Source organism: Opisthocomus hoazin, chromosome 8 (genome assembly GCF_030867145.1).
Source record: "Opisthocomus hoazin isolate bOpiHoa1 chromosome 8, bOpiHoa1.hap1, whole genome shotgun sequence".
NCBI classification, from domain to species: Eukaryota; Metazoa; Chordata; class Aves; order Opisthocomiformes; family Opisthocomidae; genus Opisthocomus; species Opisthocomus hoazin.
This window is the reverse complement of record NC_134421.1, coordinates 37,911,384-37,931,861: the sequence shown is the minus strand read 5'-3', so window position 1 is coordinate 37,931,861 and position 20,478 is coordinate 37,911,384. Positions and strand designations below refer to the sequence as shown.

The window sequence follows — 20,478 nt, the reverse complement described above, 5'->3', positions numbered from 1 at the left end:
GTAGTCAGGTGGAATTTAAGGAATTGAAAGGGAATCTTTGCTATTGCACTCTTTCTTTACAAATAACTACATAAAATAATGATGAAAAATGCATGAGATGCGTCAAGGAGTTTCTCACCACCCACTGCTCTAGTTCATTTTAAAGCGTTTCCCCTCACTTGGGAAGAGCTGAAATTGCAGCAGTGGCTATTAAGTTCCAAAGGGGATCTGAAGTAATTTGTCACTGGCAGGTGTTTGAAGTCCATAGCAACTTTTTTTCCTATTCTATGCTTTCTTTGAGTAAATCAGAGGAAATAGCACGTGTCATCCTCCATCTCAAAACCTGCCACTTGTCTATCTCTAAGGGCAGAAGACACAGGGGATATTTATGAACAATAAAACAGTATGGAATGCTCAGATCATAGTAAAATTCTTCTACAAGCACAGTAAAAACATGCATCGTGCCAATTTTGAAAGCATCTTCTTACTGAATCGTACAGCACTTGGGCTCCCAGTAGTGTAGTACTTTTATTTATTTTTTGACTAAAACCCCTCGTATTATAACATTGCCATAATATCCATAATAAGTAGCTTCCTGTCAAGAACACCCTAACTGGTAATTCAAAAGTAGAGTACAGAACATATTTAGCAGTTGGGTGTAAATCAGAACATAGGGGGATAAATTGATAGGAATAATAATAGCAATTGATATGAAGAGACAAACTGAGCAGCAGAACTAGGAAGTTTGTCATCTTCTGCTAGCTATTATGATCAGATTCTAGGTATTTTCCTGCTGTGTTATCCATAAGTGATAATATTCATAACCATTACGTACTATGAAAACGTCTTAGTATTAGAGTGAATTATTTCCTTCCATAATATTTGCATATTAAAAATGAGCTACAACCTGCAACAAACAAAATACACACGTCTTCCACAAAAGGTATGCCGTCTTCTAAGTCCTACAAAGATTTAGTCATGTAACGTTGGTTGCTGTGGACTGAATAGAGTTAAGCTCCCCAAGACAAAGTCCATGAATATTTGAGAGACAGCAGTCTATTTATTACTTTAATACATTCTTTGCCTTGTTTTAAGAGCCTTTTCTCTGTTCAGCTCATAATAGGAAATAGTGATGCTTTGTTCATGGAAACATTTTTTATTGCTCATTTAGAGCTATCAAATGACTAACAACATATTACATATTAATTTGTAACCATGAAACAACCTGTAAATTGTATTTTATAACTGCAGTTTTATAAGGTAACATCCTAGATTCACTTGCAATAAAACTGGAGAAAGATTTCCAGCTCAAGAAATCAGAGTTTATGAAAGCTGTACTTCAGTCTACAGTCATTTCATCTGCCTTTAAAGCTTCTTGGGTCAAGATATTGTTATTTATTTCTATTAATAAATGTCTTGCCCAACAGAGGCCATTTTAGAGGAATAACAAACTCTCATACTGTGTATGAACTATTGCAACAATTCTATCCCCTGAAAGATTCTAGCTGCATGAATGTTATTATCTTTACTTTTTACGCTATTGCTGTTGTATTACTTTATTTTGTATTGTTGTTGCAGTCCAATCTTGTTTAAAATTTACATTTATTACTTCAAAGTACCAATTAACTTAATGAGAGAGTGAGAGAGAGTGTAAAAAAATTCTAAGGAAGAAATTAAGAAATATTCTTTAATTACTAACACATATTAGCAATGAAAAATAGCCCTTTTACAGTGAAGGTTTAGGTCAGCAAGCCTGAGGGGAAGGAATACTGTAAGTGTACAAAGCACAAATGACACTGTGGGAAATTTAGAAAAACGACAATTTTTTTCTTGCCTGGAAATCAGCTGGGGGCACTAGTAAGGTATTTGCATATAACCGTGCATCTAGCCTTGGAAGTACATCTATAGGCTTTAGAGTTACAGATGAGAAGTCTAAGTTAATCAATACAGTTTAGTAATGGAGTTGCCTTTCTCTATTTTATGTTTGGTACTGGCACGCAAAAAACAAAGCAAATAAGTCTTCATAGTAGAGCTTGTCAGAAACACCTTCATAGTAAAATGTGGTCTGTCAATGAACGTGTCTACATCCTTGATACATTCCTTCTGAAGAAGAAACAAAGATAAGAAGGAAAAAAAGTCTGCTACTTTCAAAACATTCTATTTTCACATTTTCATGATAAAATATCTTGGTTTTCTTTGTTTCACTGTTTCAGTGGATCCAAAATATCTTTAAAATGTCTTTCACAAAGAGATTTTATATTTTAGATTTCATACAAAACAAACATTAGATGTCGTACAGAATGCACATGACTTGAAACCCAGAAGTCTTTCTGAAATGCAATTTTTTTGTTATTGGTGATATCTATATAAAACATGACAGATGCACATAATGTTTAATATATACCAAAATGGTCCTGTCACAATATGGCATACTAAAGCCTCCAGCCTGCTCTGCTCAGAGTGGAATCAAACTGTGATCTAGTACAGTCTTGGCAAGGTTACGGTAAAATAAAAGGGATATATTAATTTAAAAACTGGTTTTTTCCTAACTTGATGAGGTTGTGAGGTCGGACTACTGTACTTCCAGTTATGTTTTGTTTGTGAGGAATTTCAGGTAGGTCTCTCCGCTGAAAGTCTCTACTTGAGTATACTTGAATGTTACTAAGCAGGTGTTTATAATTCAGTGCATGTATGGGTGCACTGCTGTAGTGAGGCCAGTGTCTCCTGTAATGAAAAGAAACCCAGAGTCCAAGTCCAGTCATGGGCTTCCCTGCTTGCTGACAGAAGACTTCATGAATTTAATTCGTGACAAGATTTAAAGGAATCTTTTCCTACCCGAGTATACTTAGTTTCCTTTAGCCAAGTCATTGAAAATTGGCATTACTCATTTTTAAAGAGCTGTTCATCTACCGCAGCCAGGATGATTTGGTTGCTTTCAGACTTCTCTTTTTACCTCCCCTTTCAGACTTCCCTTAGTTTGAGACCACTGTTTATATGTGCATTTCAGCTATCAGGTTTCTAGTGACGACCCAGCAACAAGCAACGTTAAACTTTCTGGTGAAAATAGAGTGCTTTTAAGAAATTTGTATTTTGGCTTAAACAGATCTGATTCTGTTATCATAAGCTTTAATCTGCTCTCTTCACAGGTTCTCACTGAAGTGTGAGGTGATTTACACTTATATGCCTCATACTCATGCCTGTAAATGCATTAATATTTCTTCATTTAGTCTAATGCTATACATTTCATCATCACATCCAGAATGAGTGTCAGATAAAGACTAACTGTCTTCAGACCACAGACATTATTTACAAGTTACACAATTTAAGTATCTTTCATTTCTGAAACACTACACTTGATGTTCTTCACCAGATCCTGCATGGAAATTTGTTATATACTTTTTCTGGTATTTGTTTTTTTAATGAAATTTTCTTTTCCTAGATGTAAGTAACTGAAATGTGATTTGTGTTACTATGGTACTCCAAGCATCTATGGTCTAGAGAGATTGGTTTAAAAAAAACAGTGACATGAGGAGTTTTGACTGATGTTCTAGAAAATATAATGGATGCTACGGAGCTTTCAAGATTTCAGAAAGGAAAAAATACTATTTAAAACACCATTGCTGTCCCTCGCCTGTCCCATCAGAAGAATATATAAATAGACTGATGGAAAAAGAGACTGGGAGGAAAACCTCAGTTCTTCTAGTGTCTTTCTTTCCCTTACCCTGGCTGCAGGATGTGGATAGATATCCTTTGTCTTTGTTTGGCAATGGTTTGGCAAATGGGGAAAAGAAACATCTAAGCATCTCTTCTACCTTTTCTGTGTCAGGTACAGAACAGCTAATCTGGACTGGCTGCTGAATGGCTGTCACTGTCTTAAGTTCTAGAATCAGGAAAAAAAAAAGTTTTACGGTTCTCTGCCTCTGATCAATCTGCCAAGGATATTCAGCTAAGGAAGAAATAGAGAAGAATTTTCATTTCTGAAAGGAAGTAATTCTTTTACGATAGTCTATTGCTTAAAGGCAAGAGTGGGCTCAATAGAGTGTAAATAAGAGGCCCAGGAGACAAAGCCTCCCAAAAACCAGCTGCACAGAAGATACTATTTCTTTGCCCACTGAAGTATCCTTTATAGTGTCCTTGCTCCTCCTTGAGAAAGAGGCTAAGTGCAGTCAGAATTAGGAAGAATATGAGGTTAGTCTATATAAATTTAGGTTTACAGGTTCCCAGCTGAGACCAGTTTCATCTGTGTCGGTTTATTTTGTGGCCCAAAAATATCACAGAATCATAGAATGATTTGGGTTCGAAGGAAGCTTAAAGATTATCTAGTTCCAAACACCCTGCCATCAGCAGGGACACCTTCCAGTACACCAGGTTGCTCATAGACTCATTCAATCCGGCCTTGAACACTTCCAGGGAGCGGGCATCCACAACTACTCTGGGCAACGTGTTCCAGTGACTCACAAACCTCATAGTAAAGAATTTCTTTCTTATAACTAACCTAAATCTGCCACCTTTGAGTGTAAAGCCATTATGCCTTCTCCTGTCACTACATGCCTTTGTAAATAGTCCCTCAACAGCTTTCTTGTAGGCCCCCTTCAGGTACTGGAAGACTGCTTGTACTGGGTTTGCAAGGTTTTTTTGGTAGCGGGGGGGCTACAGGGGTGGCTTCTGTGAGAAGCTGCTAGAAGCTTCCTCAATTCCGATAGGGCCAATGCCAGCCAGTTCCAGGACGGACTAGCTGCTGGCCAAGGCCAAGCCCATCAGTGACGGTGGTAGCACCTCTGTGATAACATATTTAAGAAGGGGGATAACAACTGTAGCAGGAGAGAGGAGTGAGAACATATGAGAGAAACAACTCTGCAGACACCAAGGTCAGTGAAGAAGGAGGGGCAGGAGGTGCTCCAGGTGTCCTCCCCTTGAGAAGGAAGGAGTGGCAGACAACGTGTGATGAACTGACTGCAACCCCCATTCCCCATCCCCCCTGTGCCACTCAGAGGGAGAAGGTAGAGAAAATCGGGAGTAAATATGAGCAACGGATGAAGGGAGGAGTGGGGGAAGGTGTTTTAAGATTTAATTTTTATTTCTCATTACTGTTGTCTCATTTGACTGGCAATAAATTAAACTAATTTCCCCAAGGTGAATCTGTTTTGCCTGTGATGGTAATTGCTGAGTGATCTCCCTGTGCTTATCTCAACCCACAAGCCTTTCATTACTTTTTTTCTCCCCTGTCCAGCTGTGGAGAAGGAGGGATAGAGTGGCTTTGGTGGGCACCTGGCATCCAGCCGTGGTCAACCTACCACACTGCTATAAGGTCTCCCTGGAGCCTTCTCTTCTCCAGGTTGAAGAATCCCAACTCTCTCAGCCTTTCCTCACAGGCTGTGGTGCTGCAGCCGCACCCCCCCCACCCCCCCTCCCAGCATTCTCTGAATCAGCCAACGTTGTGTTCTTGCTTGTACTGCAAGAGCAGTTAGCTGGCATGACTGGACATTTTTCTCACCTTTGAACGAGAGCAGTGAGGTGGGAAGACCTGGCACTTTCCCTGCTCTTTCTAAGAGAGCAGTGAGCTGTGCTGGTCAGGCACCCCCTGCCTGCCTGGATCACACCCTCCTGGTAAATGTCAGAACTGTATGTTCTGGGAAGTACTGGAATTGTATGGTTGCTGTCAAGACACCAGAATTACCTCATACGGATTGTGGCCAGGACGGAAACTTACTGATGCTTAGAGTCAATCATCTTGAGACCCTATAGACAGCAATACCGAATGGGGCCCTTTGAGCTCTCTTGGACCACAGCAGGCTGCGCCCAGCATCTCCCTCTGAGTGGGATGCCTCTCGGAGCTCTGAAGTTCAGTGTTACCTGGGCTGAATTACAGAGATCCCTCACTCTCTGAGGCTTGACCTTCACCCATTGAGAAAATAATTTGATTTGTAGTGAGTATTTCACTGAACTGGAGGGGAATTTTTAAAAGCTACATTTATGCGTATTGTTTGTGTGTGTGTGAACCGATTCAAAGCATAATATCCCATTACTGAGATCACAGTAGTGAATTCTTTTTAATAACTCTGTAAATGCTAAATTAACCAGTGATTAATTGCTGCAAAGTTTCTGTGGTTTTCTCTGTCTCTCACTGCGAATTTACCTTGAATTGCTGCTAGACATATCCTTTAGACATAAACCACTGTGGTCTAAGGCTAAGTCTGGATCCAGCTGCACCTACGGTCCTCTCTGAGAAGGAGTTTAGAAAGCAAAGGGGTCCATTCCGAACCTTGTGACTGAATGGGAGGGTGTCCCTTACCCCTTACATCTTTCTTCAGTCTCTGTATAAACCATTCTACCTCAATCCTACCTTAATTTTGTATTCCATCTATTTGATAAGTATTAGAATGAACCTTGCCAACGAAGTTTGTAAAATCACATTTCATAAAATTTTAGTAAAATCATTTCTTGTAAATACATTTGATGGTGATATTTTAAGTGACCTACCCACTCATTCGAGACACAGGAGAGGAGTTCCATCCATCTCATCATTTTTGTGCCCCTCCTCTGGACATCCTCCAACATGTATTTTTACTTCTATGGAAAACTTTAGAAAAAATAAAGTTTCATGTATCATTTCTTAAATTTAAATTTGCCACTTAAACAGTATTCTGAAGTTTATAAAAAAAAAGTTGTTTGAAAAGTTCAGAAGTTGAGTAATAAATAATTTATCACTCTTATTCAGCAACTTTTCCTCAATATGACATTTAGTCTTCAAGTCTAGTTAAAAATTCAGACATTAAAAACAATAATACAGCAATTCAGATTCTAGGATTTTAGTGCAATGAATATGTATTTTAAAGAGGTGAATCTTGTTGACTAAGAAAAAACTCTTTATTTTCTTCTTCTTGTCACGTTTTGCCAGCAGTGCAGTTATATAGCTTGCTATTGCTTATTTTATGTTAAAAAAAAAAATTATTCTGAGATGTCTTTGACCATTGACCGAATGAAAAGAGTAAAAGTGTAGAGTTTATGTGACCAGATTGTAATGAATTAAATAATCTGTTAGTTGGACAGAGGATATACAGGTGTGCTAGGACTCCTCCGAGATGTTTTATGTAAAGGAGAATTTATGTGCCAGGCTGAGTTTTCAGAAGTTTGGATTAATGTATTGCAGCTTACAGCACCTTTTGGCACCTTTCTTTGAATGAGGAAAAACTTGCACCATATGGTGGGAGTACTGCAGAATGCCTAAGGGAACTATCTCTGCTTCTGAGACTGATCCTGCTATAATTGACATCATCCATTGCCCACTCAGAGGTAACAAGGGAGAGAGGAAAAGCCTATGGAGGAGACTTTCCCTTTCTGTCCACAAGTACATTTGCCTCCTAACCAAAATTTGAATGAAAATGAAATGTACAGCAACATTTGATAAATAAATGCCAGGAAGATTAACTTTTTTTCTCTACTTTACCTCTTTTAATGACTCTGTCGTTGCTATTATTCTGCTTAACACTTTGCCACACTGCAGATCCCCCGCAAATAAGAAATTAAAAGATTTTAGAAGCCTGTTCCTGGATTGAACCATTTCCTGCTTCATCTGCTTACTCATCCTCTTTTATTGTAAATTATCTCCCTACACATACACACATGCTCATACCCCCTGCCTAAGCTTGATAATGTTATCATTAGCAGGGAGGGGAACAAGATAGGGAAACTGAGTAATTACCATCCTTTATTAAATTATGCAGCATTAATTTGTTGACTGGGTAGCTCAGGGACTGTGTCTGCTCATATCGGAACAGTGATTTTCAGTTCAGAATGGCATCTGTTTCACAGCTTTAGAGCAACAACAACAAAAATTAATAATGTATGGATTATATCACAAAAAGAGAGGTGCTGCATTCATCTGTCTCCCTGCCACTTGCATGTCAGAAATAAAGAGAAGACATCACTATGCCACAATCTCTGCAGGACCACAGAGGCTGAAATAAATTTTGCAATTTAGTTTGATAGCAAATGTAATATTTCTGATACATTTTAAGAGCAGGGGAGATTAATTTGCTTTCTAAAGACTGGTATTTTGTGATGGATAGCATTGTTTCACTTTCTGTGATGTTGAAGTTTGCTTGGTCTAAGAGAGAAAAAGATGGCTTTGACTGACCTAGTATCAATTTGCAATCCATCAAAACACAAATCACTTTTATTTCTGCTGGAAAGAAATTGAAGTATACAGCTTCTTGTCCTAAGAAGCGCCGATTTCTTATGTATGAAAAATACCACCTGGCTTTCCTTTTGGTCTTGTAGTTTATAGGCCTGGATCTATAACTACAGCTTAGTGGTTCAAATGTGGTGAAGACCTGGAAGTGAATCCTTTTGCTTCGGTTTCACAATGTCAATAATTACATGATGCAACACTAGGCATTTGCAGTAGATGAAAATGTAAGCTGCTGCAGCATCACAAAACAGTTGGATTTTTTCCCTTCTGAAGTACCAGCACGAGAAAATGTCTCTGAGTCTCAAGGGGATTTTTAAAATCAAATTTTATTAAAATAGAAATATAAAAGGAAAACTGAAGTACTTTCAGCGATATTGTAATGTCGTTTTGGGTAAAGAAACACAGTTTCATCAACTGTTATTACATGATTTTCTGTTCACAAATGCTACAATACATAATATGTATCTATACATATGTATACTTATACCTACACAAACATATATACATATAGAACATATATGTATGTATATATACAGGTAGAACATACTAATAATGTATCGATATTGCACAATGCTGTAGTGGTAAAAAATAAGGAAGGGAGCCAAGTAACCAGAAGCAGAATGTACATCTTCCCCACAGCTGACAGAGCAGAACATCGCACCTCCCTGTCAGTCACCAGTCTTTCCATGAATGGCTCCTGCCCTCCAGACCTCAGAGCTGCCAAGACTATACAGTTACCAAATGAAAACACATGGAAGTTTTCCGTATATATTTTGGCTCCTGTAAAAAGATAGCTTGTGAGCTTGCAGCTGCCAGAAATCAGTTTCCAGAAAGATCTTATAAAAAAAAATGCAAGCGGCTTTCACTTCAATTTCACTTCAGAATTCGATTTTCTAATGTCAGTAGCAGGATGCACAGTGGATCAAATATTGAATACAGTTTCCCCTTTAAACAGCTGGACAGGGAGACAGCTCTAGCAACTGAGAAAGTAAAACATGTTTTGCTTTGCTTTGAAAGATTTGTTCTAGTAGACAATTTAAAATTATCCCGTAACTTCTTTTTTTTCTATAAATTTTGAACCTGTGATTAACAAGCTGCTTTGATGCCTTCTCACCATCCTCCCTGCCCATTCCCTGCCTCTGAAGAGAAATTTTAAATAAAGAACACAGCGTATAAGTAGGGTTAGTCCAGCTTGAGCTTGTTTCTTTCACACAGTTTCTTTCACACAACCAAAACCTTTAAGAGAGCCCCCAAGTACTGTAACTTCCAGCCACACAAAAGTCCTCATTATTGTCAGAGGCCCCATTGCCCCCTGCACAACCTCTATTAAGGAATCTGAATGCTGCCTCTGGCTCTTCCTTTTACATGCTAGTCAGCTTTCTGTTTAGCCAGGAAAAATAAAAGGAGTCAGAAATATGCAGAAATTCTGTAAGTTATTTGCATTCCCCTGAAATATTTCTCTAGCTGAAGGGGATCAAATCAATGAAATATAAGGAAACCATATGCTCATTATTTCAAAATAGAGCAGCTGCTTCAGGAAGTATTGAGAAGATTTATTAATTCTACCAGCACTGCTCATTAAATCTAGGTATCTCCATACCTGTCTTTCTCAACAAAAGATCCTCGATAGCAAAATCACCCCTGTGGAGTTCAAACTGATGTTCATCTTGGCATTCTTCCCTGTATTCTTCCAGGGCAGAGAAGACAATATGCTGAACTGATGCTGCTGGAGAAGTGGAAAAAATCATCTGTGTGGAAAAAGCTATCTAGTGTGGGTACAGTTTGGAAGTGCCATAAGAGGGATGTGTGTTGGCAAAGACTGATTCTGCCTGCTACGGACCATATGTGCATTTAATTGAGTTTGCAAGTTTCCAGGCAGAATGCCAAATGGACAGTCTACCATCTGATAAGAGTGATGAAGTTTTCCCCTCTGGTTCTCTCACAAGCTTTAGGTTCATAACAATTGTGAGAAGTCAAAAAACTCTGTCCTTCTCCAGGACTGATACTGGAATATACAAGTGAGCAAGCCAACGTATTACAGAATACTAAAATATAAGATTTACTTAAAGGCTATGGCTTCATCTGTAATATTGAACCTTGAATAAAAAATACTAATGAACACTTGTGCCACTCCGGCAGCATTATCTGAGTCACAATTACCTCCATGGTTTCCTCTTTGTCTTAAGGACAGAGAAGTAAATGAAGCAACTCACCCCCAGTTACAAAGCACAGGAGCTGGCATAGGCTCAGGGAAAGAGAATTAACTAAAGGATTTTGCAAAACCAAAGCAGAGTGAGGGGCTGTTTTTGGACAGATGCTGCCAGCTGGTTTCCAAATCTTAACATGGCCTGGGAGCACCTTGCTCCAGGCACCATTGTGTGTCTGCACTGATGAACAAAGAGGTCAGGAGCCAGATAACCTGGTTCCCTTTGTTACAGTTATTAACTTGCTTCTTGGCTCTGTTCTTAGGGGCTTCCAGCTTCCTCCTGGGATGGAACGTCCCCAACCCATATCTGCCACAGAGCGGTGGAGGACAAGCTGTGTGTAGTGTGGTCATGAGCACCTGTCAGCGTGAATTATCCTTGTGACATTTCCCCTTTTGGTCAGTACAGGCCTGCTGAACCTCATGGCAGGACCTAGAGGAAATATGTTAATAATCCCCATGAAGACTGCTCAGCAGTCTTTATGACTAAAGGAATAAAATCCCCAAAAAGGGTGATTTTTGTCTTTCTAATATCTTGCTATACTTCCTTTTGGCACAGTGTCTTCCATGAAGTAAAACCAGCCCTGCATCAAACTTGACTCATGACAGTTTTTATTATTCAAAATAAAGGGAATATGAAGACCGATGATCTTTGTACCATGATGGTCAGTTTCTCAATGTTCGGCAGGTGGTTTAAAGTGCACTCCCAGGAGGTCTTTGAAGCAGGGTACATCAAAACTGGATAATTCTCAAAGGAAGTGATAGGTGCCCACCACAGCAGGCATTTTGAGTGGTACAGTCAGTCTTCCAGGAGAGCTCTCCTTTATTCATAAGGTATAAATTTGGCTATTTGGATGGCTAGACAGGAGCTGAAGTCTGCTGAACAAATCTCTCTTGTTGACAGAATTTCAACCATAATCAAAATTTGCTGAAAATGCTGAAAATGAAACAATAGTAAGGGAAACTAGACCCAGACTGTAAAGTAGTCTGGAGAAACTAAAGGACAACAACCTGTGAACAAGGATCAAAGCTTAGATTTTCAAAAATACGTAAAATCTCACATCTCAGGAGAAGGAGAAAATAAACAGCAGATGCACAAAACCAAGGGTCAAAGATGACCACAAAGCTGAGTCTCCATTACCCTGAGTTTAAGTTGTGTCTCCTTGCAAACCTCTGCTAATATTCTAGTTTGATATTGTCACCCAGCTTAAGTACAAGGGAATCATGCAACAGAGAACAGGTGTTGCTCCTTGACTGCTTTCATACCTTACACAGTGGTATGTGATTCAAAAACACGGTAAAGCAATGGCTAAGAGCATCCATGGTGTCTGTTCTTCAGAGACATAGTTAATGCAATAAACACCCTTGCCACTTCCAGCTACATGCATGTTTTCAGGAGCAGAAAAAAACTAGAATTTGTAACCGTCTTGGCTTCAGGTATTTTTTTTCTAGACCACATTTTTGTACCATATGCTCAAAAAAAAAAAAAAAAGTCAGGAAATGGGTTGCTTAATTATCTGGTTTGAGTCAAGTTACATATCATTTGCCAATGTTCGAGGTGAAATCAATAGCCCAGCTCAAGTGCATCTACACCAATGCATGTAGCATGGGCAACAAACAGGATTAACTGGAAACCATTGTGCAGCAGGACAGCTATGACTTGGTTGCCATCACAGAAACATGGTGGGATGACTCTCATGACTGGAGTGTTGCAATGGATGGCTATCAGCTCTGCAAAAGTGACAGGTGAGGAAAGAGAGGTGGTGGGGTAGCTCTGTATGTTAGGGACTGCTTTGATTGCACAGAGCTCAACGATTGTGATGATCAGGTTGAGTGCTTATGGGTAAAGATGAGGGGGAGAGCCAACAAAGCAGATATCCTGCTGGGGGTCTGTTATAGACCACCCAACCAGGATGAAGAGGCAGATGAAGTTTTCTACAAGCGGCTGGCAGAAGTCTCACAATCCTAGCCCTTGATCTCGTGGGGGACTTTCACTTACCGGACATCTGCTGGAAATACAACACAGCAGAGAGGAAAAAGTCTAGGAGGTTCCTGGAGCGTGTGGAAGATAACTTCCTGATGCAGCTGGTAAGTGAGCCTACCAGGGGAGGTGCCTCGCTAGACCTACTGTTTACTAACAAAGAAGGACTGGTGGGAGAGGTGGTGGGAGGGAGGCTGTCTTGGGCATAGTGACCATGAAATGATAGAGTTTTCAGTTCATGGTGAAGTAAAGAGGGGGGCCAGCAAAACCACCTTCATCGATTTTCAGAGGGAAGACTTTGGCCTATTCAGGACACTGGTTGAGAGGGTCCCTTGAGAGAGAGTCCTGAAGGGCAAAGAGGTCCATGCAGGCTGAACATTCTTCAAGGAGGAAGTCTTCTAGGCACACGAGCAGGCTGTCCCCATGTGCCACAGGACAAACCAGGGGGGAAGATGACCAGCCTGACCAAACAGGGAACTCTTGCTGGGAATCAGGAAAAAAAGGACCGTCTACCACGTATGGAAGAAGTGATTCAAGAGGCATACAGGGGTCTTGTTAGGTCATGCAGAGAGGAAATTAGAAAGCCAAAATCCCAGCTAGAACTCGGGCTGGCCACTGTTGTAAGGGACAATAAAAAAAGTTTTTACAAATACATCAACAACAAAAAGAGGGCCAAGGAGAGTCTCCATCCCTTATTGGATGCGAGGGGGAATATTGCCACCAAGGATGAGAAAAAGGCTGAGATACTCAATGCCTTCTTCACCTCAGTCTTTAATAGTCAGACTGGTTATTCCGAGGATAGTCAGCCCACAGTGCTGGAAGACAGGGAAGGAGAGCAGAACAAACCTCCCATAATCCAGGAGGAAGCAGTTAATGACCTGCTATGCCACCTGGACATTGACGAGCCCCACAGGGCCAGATGGGATCCACACTAGAGTGACGAGGGAACTGGCAGAGGAGCCAGCCAAGCCACTCTCCAATCATCTGTCAGCAGTCCTGGCTGACAGGGGAGGTCCAAGATGACTGGAGGATCATCAGTGTAACAGCCATCTACAAGAAGGGCCGGAAGGAGGATCCTGGGAACTGCAGGCCTGTCAGCCTGACCTTGTTGCCAGGCAAGATTATGGAGCGATTCCTCCTGAGGGCGCTCACCGGGAGTGTGAAGGACAACCAGGGGATCAGGCCCAGCCAGCATGGGTTCATGAAAGGCAGGTCCTGCTTGACCAACCTGATCGCCTTCTATGACAAGGTGACCCACCTGGTGGATGAGGGAAAGGCTGTGGATGTTATCTACCTGGATTTTCTTAAGGCCTTTGACACTGTTCCTCACAGCACCCTCCTGGAGAAACTAGCTGCTCATGGTTGGGATGGGTGTACTCTCTGCTGGATAAAGAACTGCCTGAATGACTGAACCCAGAGAGTGGTGGTGAATGGAGTTAAATCCAGCTGGCAGCCAGTCACAAGTGATGTCCCCCAGGGCTCAGTTTTGGGTCCGGTCTTGTTTAACATCTTCATCAATGATGAGGGGATTGAGTGCTCCCTCAGTAAGTTTGCAGAGGACACTAAGTTCGGTGGGAGTGTCAATCTGCTTGAGGGTAGGAAGGCTCTGCAGAGGGATATGGACAGGCTGGATCGATGGGCTGAGGCCAGCTGTATGAGGTTCAACAAGGCCAAGTGCTGGTTCCTGCACTTCGGTCACAACAATCCCATGCAACGCTACAGGCTTTGGGAAGAGTGGCTGGAAAGCTGTCCGTCAGAAAAGGACCTTGGGGTATTGGTTGACAGCCAGCTGAACATGAGTCAGCAGTGTGCCCAGGTGGCCAAGAAGGCCAATGGTATCCTGGCTTGGATCAGGAACAGTGTGGCCAGCAGGAGTAGGGAGGTGATCGTGCCCCTGTAGTCGGCACTGGTGACGCTGCACCTGACGTACTGTGTTCATTTTTGGGCCCCTCACTACAAGAAGGACATTGAGGTGCTGGAGCATGTCCAGAGAAGGGCAATGAAGCTGGTGAAGGGTTTGGAGAACAAGTCTTAACAAGGAGTGGCTGAGGGAACTGGGGTTGTTCAGTGTGGAGAAGAGGAGGCTGAGGGGGGGCCTGATTGCTCTCTACAACTGTCCAAAAGGAGGTTGTAGCGAGGCAGGTGTTGGTCTCTTCTCCGAGGTAACTAGCGATAGGATGAGAGGCAATGGCCTCAAGCTGCATCAGGTGAGATTTAGATTGGATATTAGGAAAAATATCTTTACTGAAAGAGTGGTCAGGCATTGTAATAGGCTACCCGGAGAAGTAGTAGAGTCCCCATCCCTGGAGGTGTTCAAAAAACATGTAGATATGGCATTTCAGGACATGGTTTAGCAGACATGGTGGTGTTGGCTGTTGGACCTGATGATCTTAGAGGTCTTTTCCAACCTTAATTATTCTATGATTCTATGATTTCAGGAGAATACAGAAAAATAGTGCATTCTGCTCCAAAAAGGAGACACACAGTGTTTCATGTAGCTGGGTTACTTACAGATGAGGCCAATAGCTTAGTCTGGCATGAACTCTCTTTTAAGAATAGTCATTAGGAAAAAGACAGCAAAAAGGAAATGCAGTTTAAAGTAAATTTTTGTTATTTCACCTGTGGACTACATTTGGTGTAGGTATTTCTTGTGAGATCTTTAGCTGATGGTACTAGCAGCTGTCAGCTAGCAGCTATGTACGAAGGATAAGTGGTTTGAGAATACAGTAGGAGATTTCAAAAGTCTCAGCTATATTTCATGCTGATTACTCAACATAGTGGATAATTAGGTGATTTTTGATGATCATGGATGCATATTTAAAATGCCTTCGATGAAGGTATTATCTGCATTATGTAGTGGAATTGAGCAGGTTTTACCCTGTTAAGGTCAGAAATACAATGGGATATCACATTACGATTAAAAAATATATTTGATTTAATTTTAGCTGTGATTTTAGCTTGTGTTTTGAAGAAAAACACAAGTTTGAATCCCTACAAACCTTATCATTCCTAAAAATGATTCAGCCACTGAAAACATTCAAAACGAATAGAGATTATGAATTGTAGCTTAAAAAAAATTCATGTTGATATAAATCTAATATCAAAACTTTGTGCTAACTGCCATAAATTAGGTGTCTTTTAAAAATATATTAACTTTGAATATAAGTGTTTAGAAGCACCATTGAAACCAAAGATTACTGAGAAAGAATAGGATACAAACAAGCACAGTAAGCCTGAGATTTGTACATTGCCTGAAAGAAGGTCTTATTTGTTCAGAATGCTTCCTCTTCCCCCTCTGCTTTATCTCAACACTCTTCTCTGAGATCATTTAACGTGAAAGCTAGCTTGCTCTCATTTATCTTTTTGGATGTATCGAAGCCCAAGATGCTACTGAAGATGTTATAAGTTATAAATGATGAAGGACACAGCTGACCTGGATCTCACTAATGTACATCAGGGCAGCATAGAACTTTCTATCCTGATACGTTTTTGTGATACTTGTTTTTCTGTAGTTGCGAAGAAGAGTTTGGTCTGAGTTCAGGACTGCTGTTTGTATTTCCACCATCTTCCCAATTTTTCTGGAAAATAGTGCAACTTTTTCAATGTAGACGTTATCATATTAATCGAAATCTTCTGCTGTTTCATTATGGTTAGACTTAAAACATTTTTAAGTCAAAGAAAATGTCAAGTTTTAAGTTTCTGAGTTTTCTGCTTTAGTGTGTGTGTGTTGAGAATGGTGGGAGGAAAAGATCTAAGAGCAAAACACAGCTCTAAACGAACAATTTTTTTGCATTATGACAAAAAATGCAGTTTGGCACGTAATCATAGAATCACGGAATTAGTTTGGCATAGAATCATAGAATCACATAGCTGTGTTCCTTTTCTTTCACATGATGAAGACAGATACACATGCTTTCAATTCTTAGGTATGCACCCATGCAGTAACAGCCTAACAACTAATTACAGAGAGAATAGCCAACACCTAGACTGAGGCTGCCCCTACAACAGTAAGAAGTAACAACTGCTTATAGTATCTTCTTTTCCTCTCCTAGGTACTGTGCCTAACACAAGCTGTAGAAGAGTGATTATGGTGATGTTGCACCTCCTCCCCAGCAATTTCCAGAGATTTGTAAGTGCTCTGTTGTTTATAATGTATGGTGGCACACTGATGGCAGTAAGATGAAGAGGTTGGTGGAGAAGGTTTGTGCAGGATGCTGAGCATTTGTCCAGAACACAGTGGATCAAGCATAACCATACTGATCTGTGGCTTCAGGATCTTGTCCCAATAGTACCCTGTCACATGCTTCTCGTGCTTATTGGATCTTTATATAATCCTTAATCTTCATGTAATTCCAGCCATATCATCAATACCTTTTTCGTTTCCCTTACTGCTGGATCATTTAGGCTGCATAACTGGACACATTTCAAATCATTTTAGAATTTGAAAGTGCTTGCCAAAGCAAAGGAAGAAGTGAGACATTTAAAATTATTTCAAAGAAAACATTAAGGTGGAAACACGTGAAATCTTATTTGATTTTTCATAACATATCAACAACATTGAATCAACATTTCTTCTATTGTGCCTCTATTTTTCGTTTTCAAGAAGTTAAACTCAGAACAGTTACAGAGGTAAAATTGCTTATACTTGTTATTGCATTATTTCCTTTTGAATCAGTTATGTACAACAAAGTTTTACGACTATTGAATTCCTGCCACTGGCTCTGTCTGTCTCAACCTGTCCATCTACTGAGACCATGCAGTGGAAACTCTACAAGGAGAAGGCTGGGATATTTCAAACAAGAATCAGGATTCATCAGTATGTGCTGAGAACCATGTTAAAAAGAAGCAACAAATGAAACCACTAAGAAACCCACCACAAAAACCAGCAGAAAACAAGAGGCCATGGGATGGAGAAGTAAGGTCAGAAACAAAAGAATGAGACCTTCAAAACTGGCCACACTGACAAGAATAACCTAACTGCAAATCCAAGAGCATGTGTATTTGTGTAAATATAGATAATACAAAATATTACATAAAACATAAATATTTTTCAGAATTACCCTCTATCTTCAGGTGTCTACAAACATCAAGAGCAGCACTAACAAAGTTAATCAGACATTAGTAGCTTTAGGCTTTGTTTCCCTCTGTCATCCGGCTAAAACACTGTAAATTTCCACTGTAAAGAATGATCAAGGAGGGCAAGGAATTTTATGACACAGTATTATTACATATCACTTCACCTATGAAAGTTTAGGTAAATATTTCCTTCCTTTATTCACTCTGTCTTCCACTGAAGTTGTTCAAGTGAGCTTTAGCAGTGATAAATACAAACTTTGGTAACAGAACAAAAATCTATGGATGAAACCTTCAGAATAAAAGGTGCAAATAAAGAGTGTATTTTCATCAAACCCAGATTTCTTCAAAAGGCTGCTCCTGGTTAGAATGTAATGAGTCTGACTCACTATGATGTGATTGTATAATATGTCCTCAAAATAGTTTTTTTTTTTTTATATGTTATGAGTTCTTCTGAAAGAAGAAAGGAATTTGAGGACATAGGATGCTTCATGAATCAAACAGTATCAAGAACTTTGCTCAAAGAATATGCACAGATTGTGTGTACAGACAGATCTGAGACTGCCACCTCCAGACAGGTAGTTCTGGCTTTGCACACCATGATAGAACATCCCTGATGGCATCAGATTCTCTGAAGCAAACTTGTAACTGTGTTTGTGACTGCACAGAGAAAAATCAACATATTTCTTGAACATATTTCATTTCTGCATCTTAAGAATCACTCCTCTGGTCATCTAGCTCTTAGCAGAGAATTGTCTTCAGGCGGCAGGGAGCTGTTAGTAGTATTTTAACAGGTTAGAGCAAGCTGCTTTGAAAATAAAGACAGCGTCAACCAGTTTCTAGGAAAGAGGGAGGTGGGAATATTTTGGTAGGGTAAAAAAACAGAACAGAAGTGTGAGGAACTGGCAGAAGAGCAGTGAACAACTCTACATTCAAGCCCAGCTGCTTATGACGATACCATTCCCACAAGAGAGTTTGACTAGAGACATGCGTGCACCTCCTAGGTGAGGGGTGCTTATACTGTGGGGATAGTTAGGGGACTATGGCCACACATGAGCTCCAGAGTACACGGTGTAGATACATGCTGTGTCCCCTATCATGATTCCTGCTCATTGCTGCAATTATCTTCCCATTGCTGCTGCTCTTTCCACTATGTGATTCTGGAGTGTAGAATTGGAGATTAAAAGGGCAACCTCATGCCTGTAGTGATGTAGTCCGGTAAAAGAGACTGTGCTGCTGAAGAAAGGTTTTGAATTGCTTCTCCAAGAATTTAGAGTGATCTTATACTATCCGATAGTTGGACTCAATGATCTTGACAGTCTCCTCCAACCTTAGCGATTCTATGGTTCTGCGTCTTATTCTTAGGTCTTCTGGTTTGATTTGAAGTAAGCAATGATATTTTTTAATTTTTGTTTTATTTTTTAGTGTCTATATTTTACTCAGCAAACATGAAGGAATTATGTCATCAGCCTTCCACAGACCATAATAACCTTCAGCATCTGGCTGTATTTAGAACAATAACAAAAGGAATCAAGAGAAAACAACAGAATGTCTAGATAATGAACAAAAACTCTAAGGTTTAGGTGGGGTCATTTCTAACTGAGGTATGGTTGAACACTTGTTTTAGCAGTACTATTTTTGTGATTTTTAACAATGTGAAAGCTCTTCCCCTAAGCATAGGTCAATTGTACATGCTTTTTTGAGAAAAAAATATATGTAGAAAGTAAATGGACTCTAAAGAATACAGATGATGTAAACTAGAATGTGTCCTCAACAAATTCTTTGGTGACATATACAAAAAACCATATTGTCTTTAATAGCTCTAAGTGATTTGGACATTGGATTTATGAAATACTCATGTCGGTGGCATAGAACACAGTGCCAGGTAATAGATCAATGCAAAAGCAGAATAAGCAATCTTGAATCATTATTAAACTTCTTACTGCTTTTAGATCTTGTTTGCTGATATCCTTTGAAGACTTGAGTTTAATGTTGTTTAGTCTATGAAATATAATATAATCATAGTTCATAATGGTGTGAAAATTAGGAAAATAAGCGATACATAAGTGAAGGAAAATAGTTTTATTTTCTTTTTCTTCCTTTCTGCTATTTCATTGTGGTTTCTCTGTTGAAATGATAATGTTAGCTAGTTTAAAAAAAAAGTTTCAATGTTTTCATGGACTATTCATAGCATAGGAACAACATTTGTTTAGCAGTATAAAAATATTTTTAAAATGCATACTTTGAATTTTGTACTAGAAGTTGAAGAGCAAGACAACATATGGTCAGACACTTTATGAGTCTTCAGGCCGCTAACTGCTAAAACTGCATACAGAATCAAATTGTGCACAGATAAAATCTTACCAAACAGTTAAAATGTGCAAGCAATGAATACTTGTAAAAGCCCTTAATACACAATAGAATGGTAAAAGAGAAAACATAAATCACTCTTTTAATTATTTATAAATTTTTAGAGGCAGGTTTATTTATAATCTTGATATAAATGCAATTAAAAATCAAATTATCCACCCCCCACCATCGTGAAGGAGTGCAAATCCTCAGGAAATAACTACTGCTTGTTCCACCACTGCTGCTTCAGCTGTAGGATTATTTGGCAGTAGGATTTTTTTTTTTCTTTTGTGCCTTGGCTATTCAAAGTGTCAGAGAAGGGGAAAAAGAAAGCTTAAAAATAGTGAAGTATTAAGGCAGGACCCAAGAAGTCTGGGTGCTGCCACAGATTGTGTGATCTTGAAGAAATAATTTAAATTTCTTTCCCTGTGAAACAAGACAACAGTGCTTTCTTACTGTAGAGTGATGCTGTGACCTGATTTGTCTGTATGGTGACGAGGGATAACATTGATTCCTTTACATGTGAAAAATGTTTTATTGGAGTATTGTAATTCTGGAAGACACATATTTCTTCAAGTTCATAAACATATATTAAAAACTTGAAGAGTATTATTTTAAGTATAAAATGAGCTTTGATTTGTAGATTTTCTTTTCACACCGACTGCATTTGCCACACTGTTATTGTTGGTTTTATTCATATTA

At 39.6% G+C, this 20,478-nt stretch overlaps 1 long non-coding RNA gene across 3 annotated transcripts in view; it reads right to left on the bottom strand.

Annotated features, from left to right (window-relative positions):
• Positions 1 to 8,510: 8,510 nt before the first annotated feature.
• Positions 8,511 to 20,478, bottom strand: part of LOC142362222 (uncharacterized) — a 97,391-nt gene continuing 85,423 nt past the window's right edge. For all 3 annotated transcript variants that reach the window (XR_012764839.1, XR_012764834.1, XR_012764837.1), the window contains one exon: positions 8,511 to 11,310. This is a non-coding gene — a long non-coding RNA (uncharacterized LOC142362222). The remainder of the gene's footprint in view (positions 11,311 to 20,478) is intronic.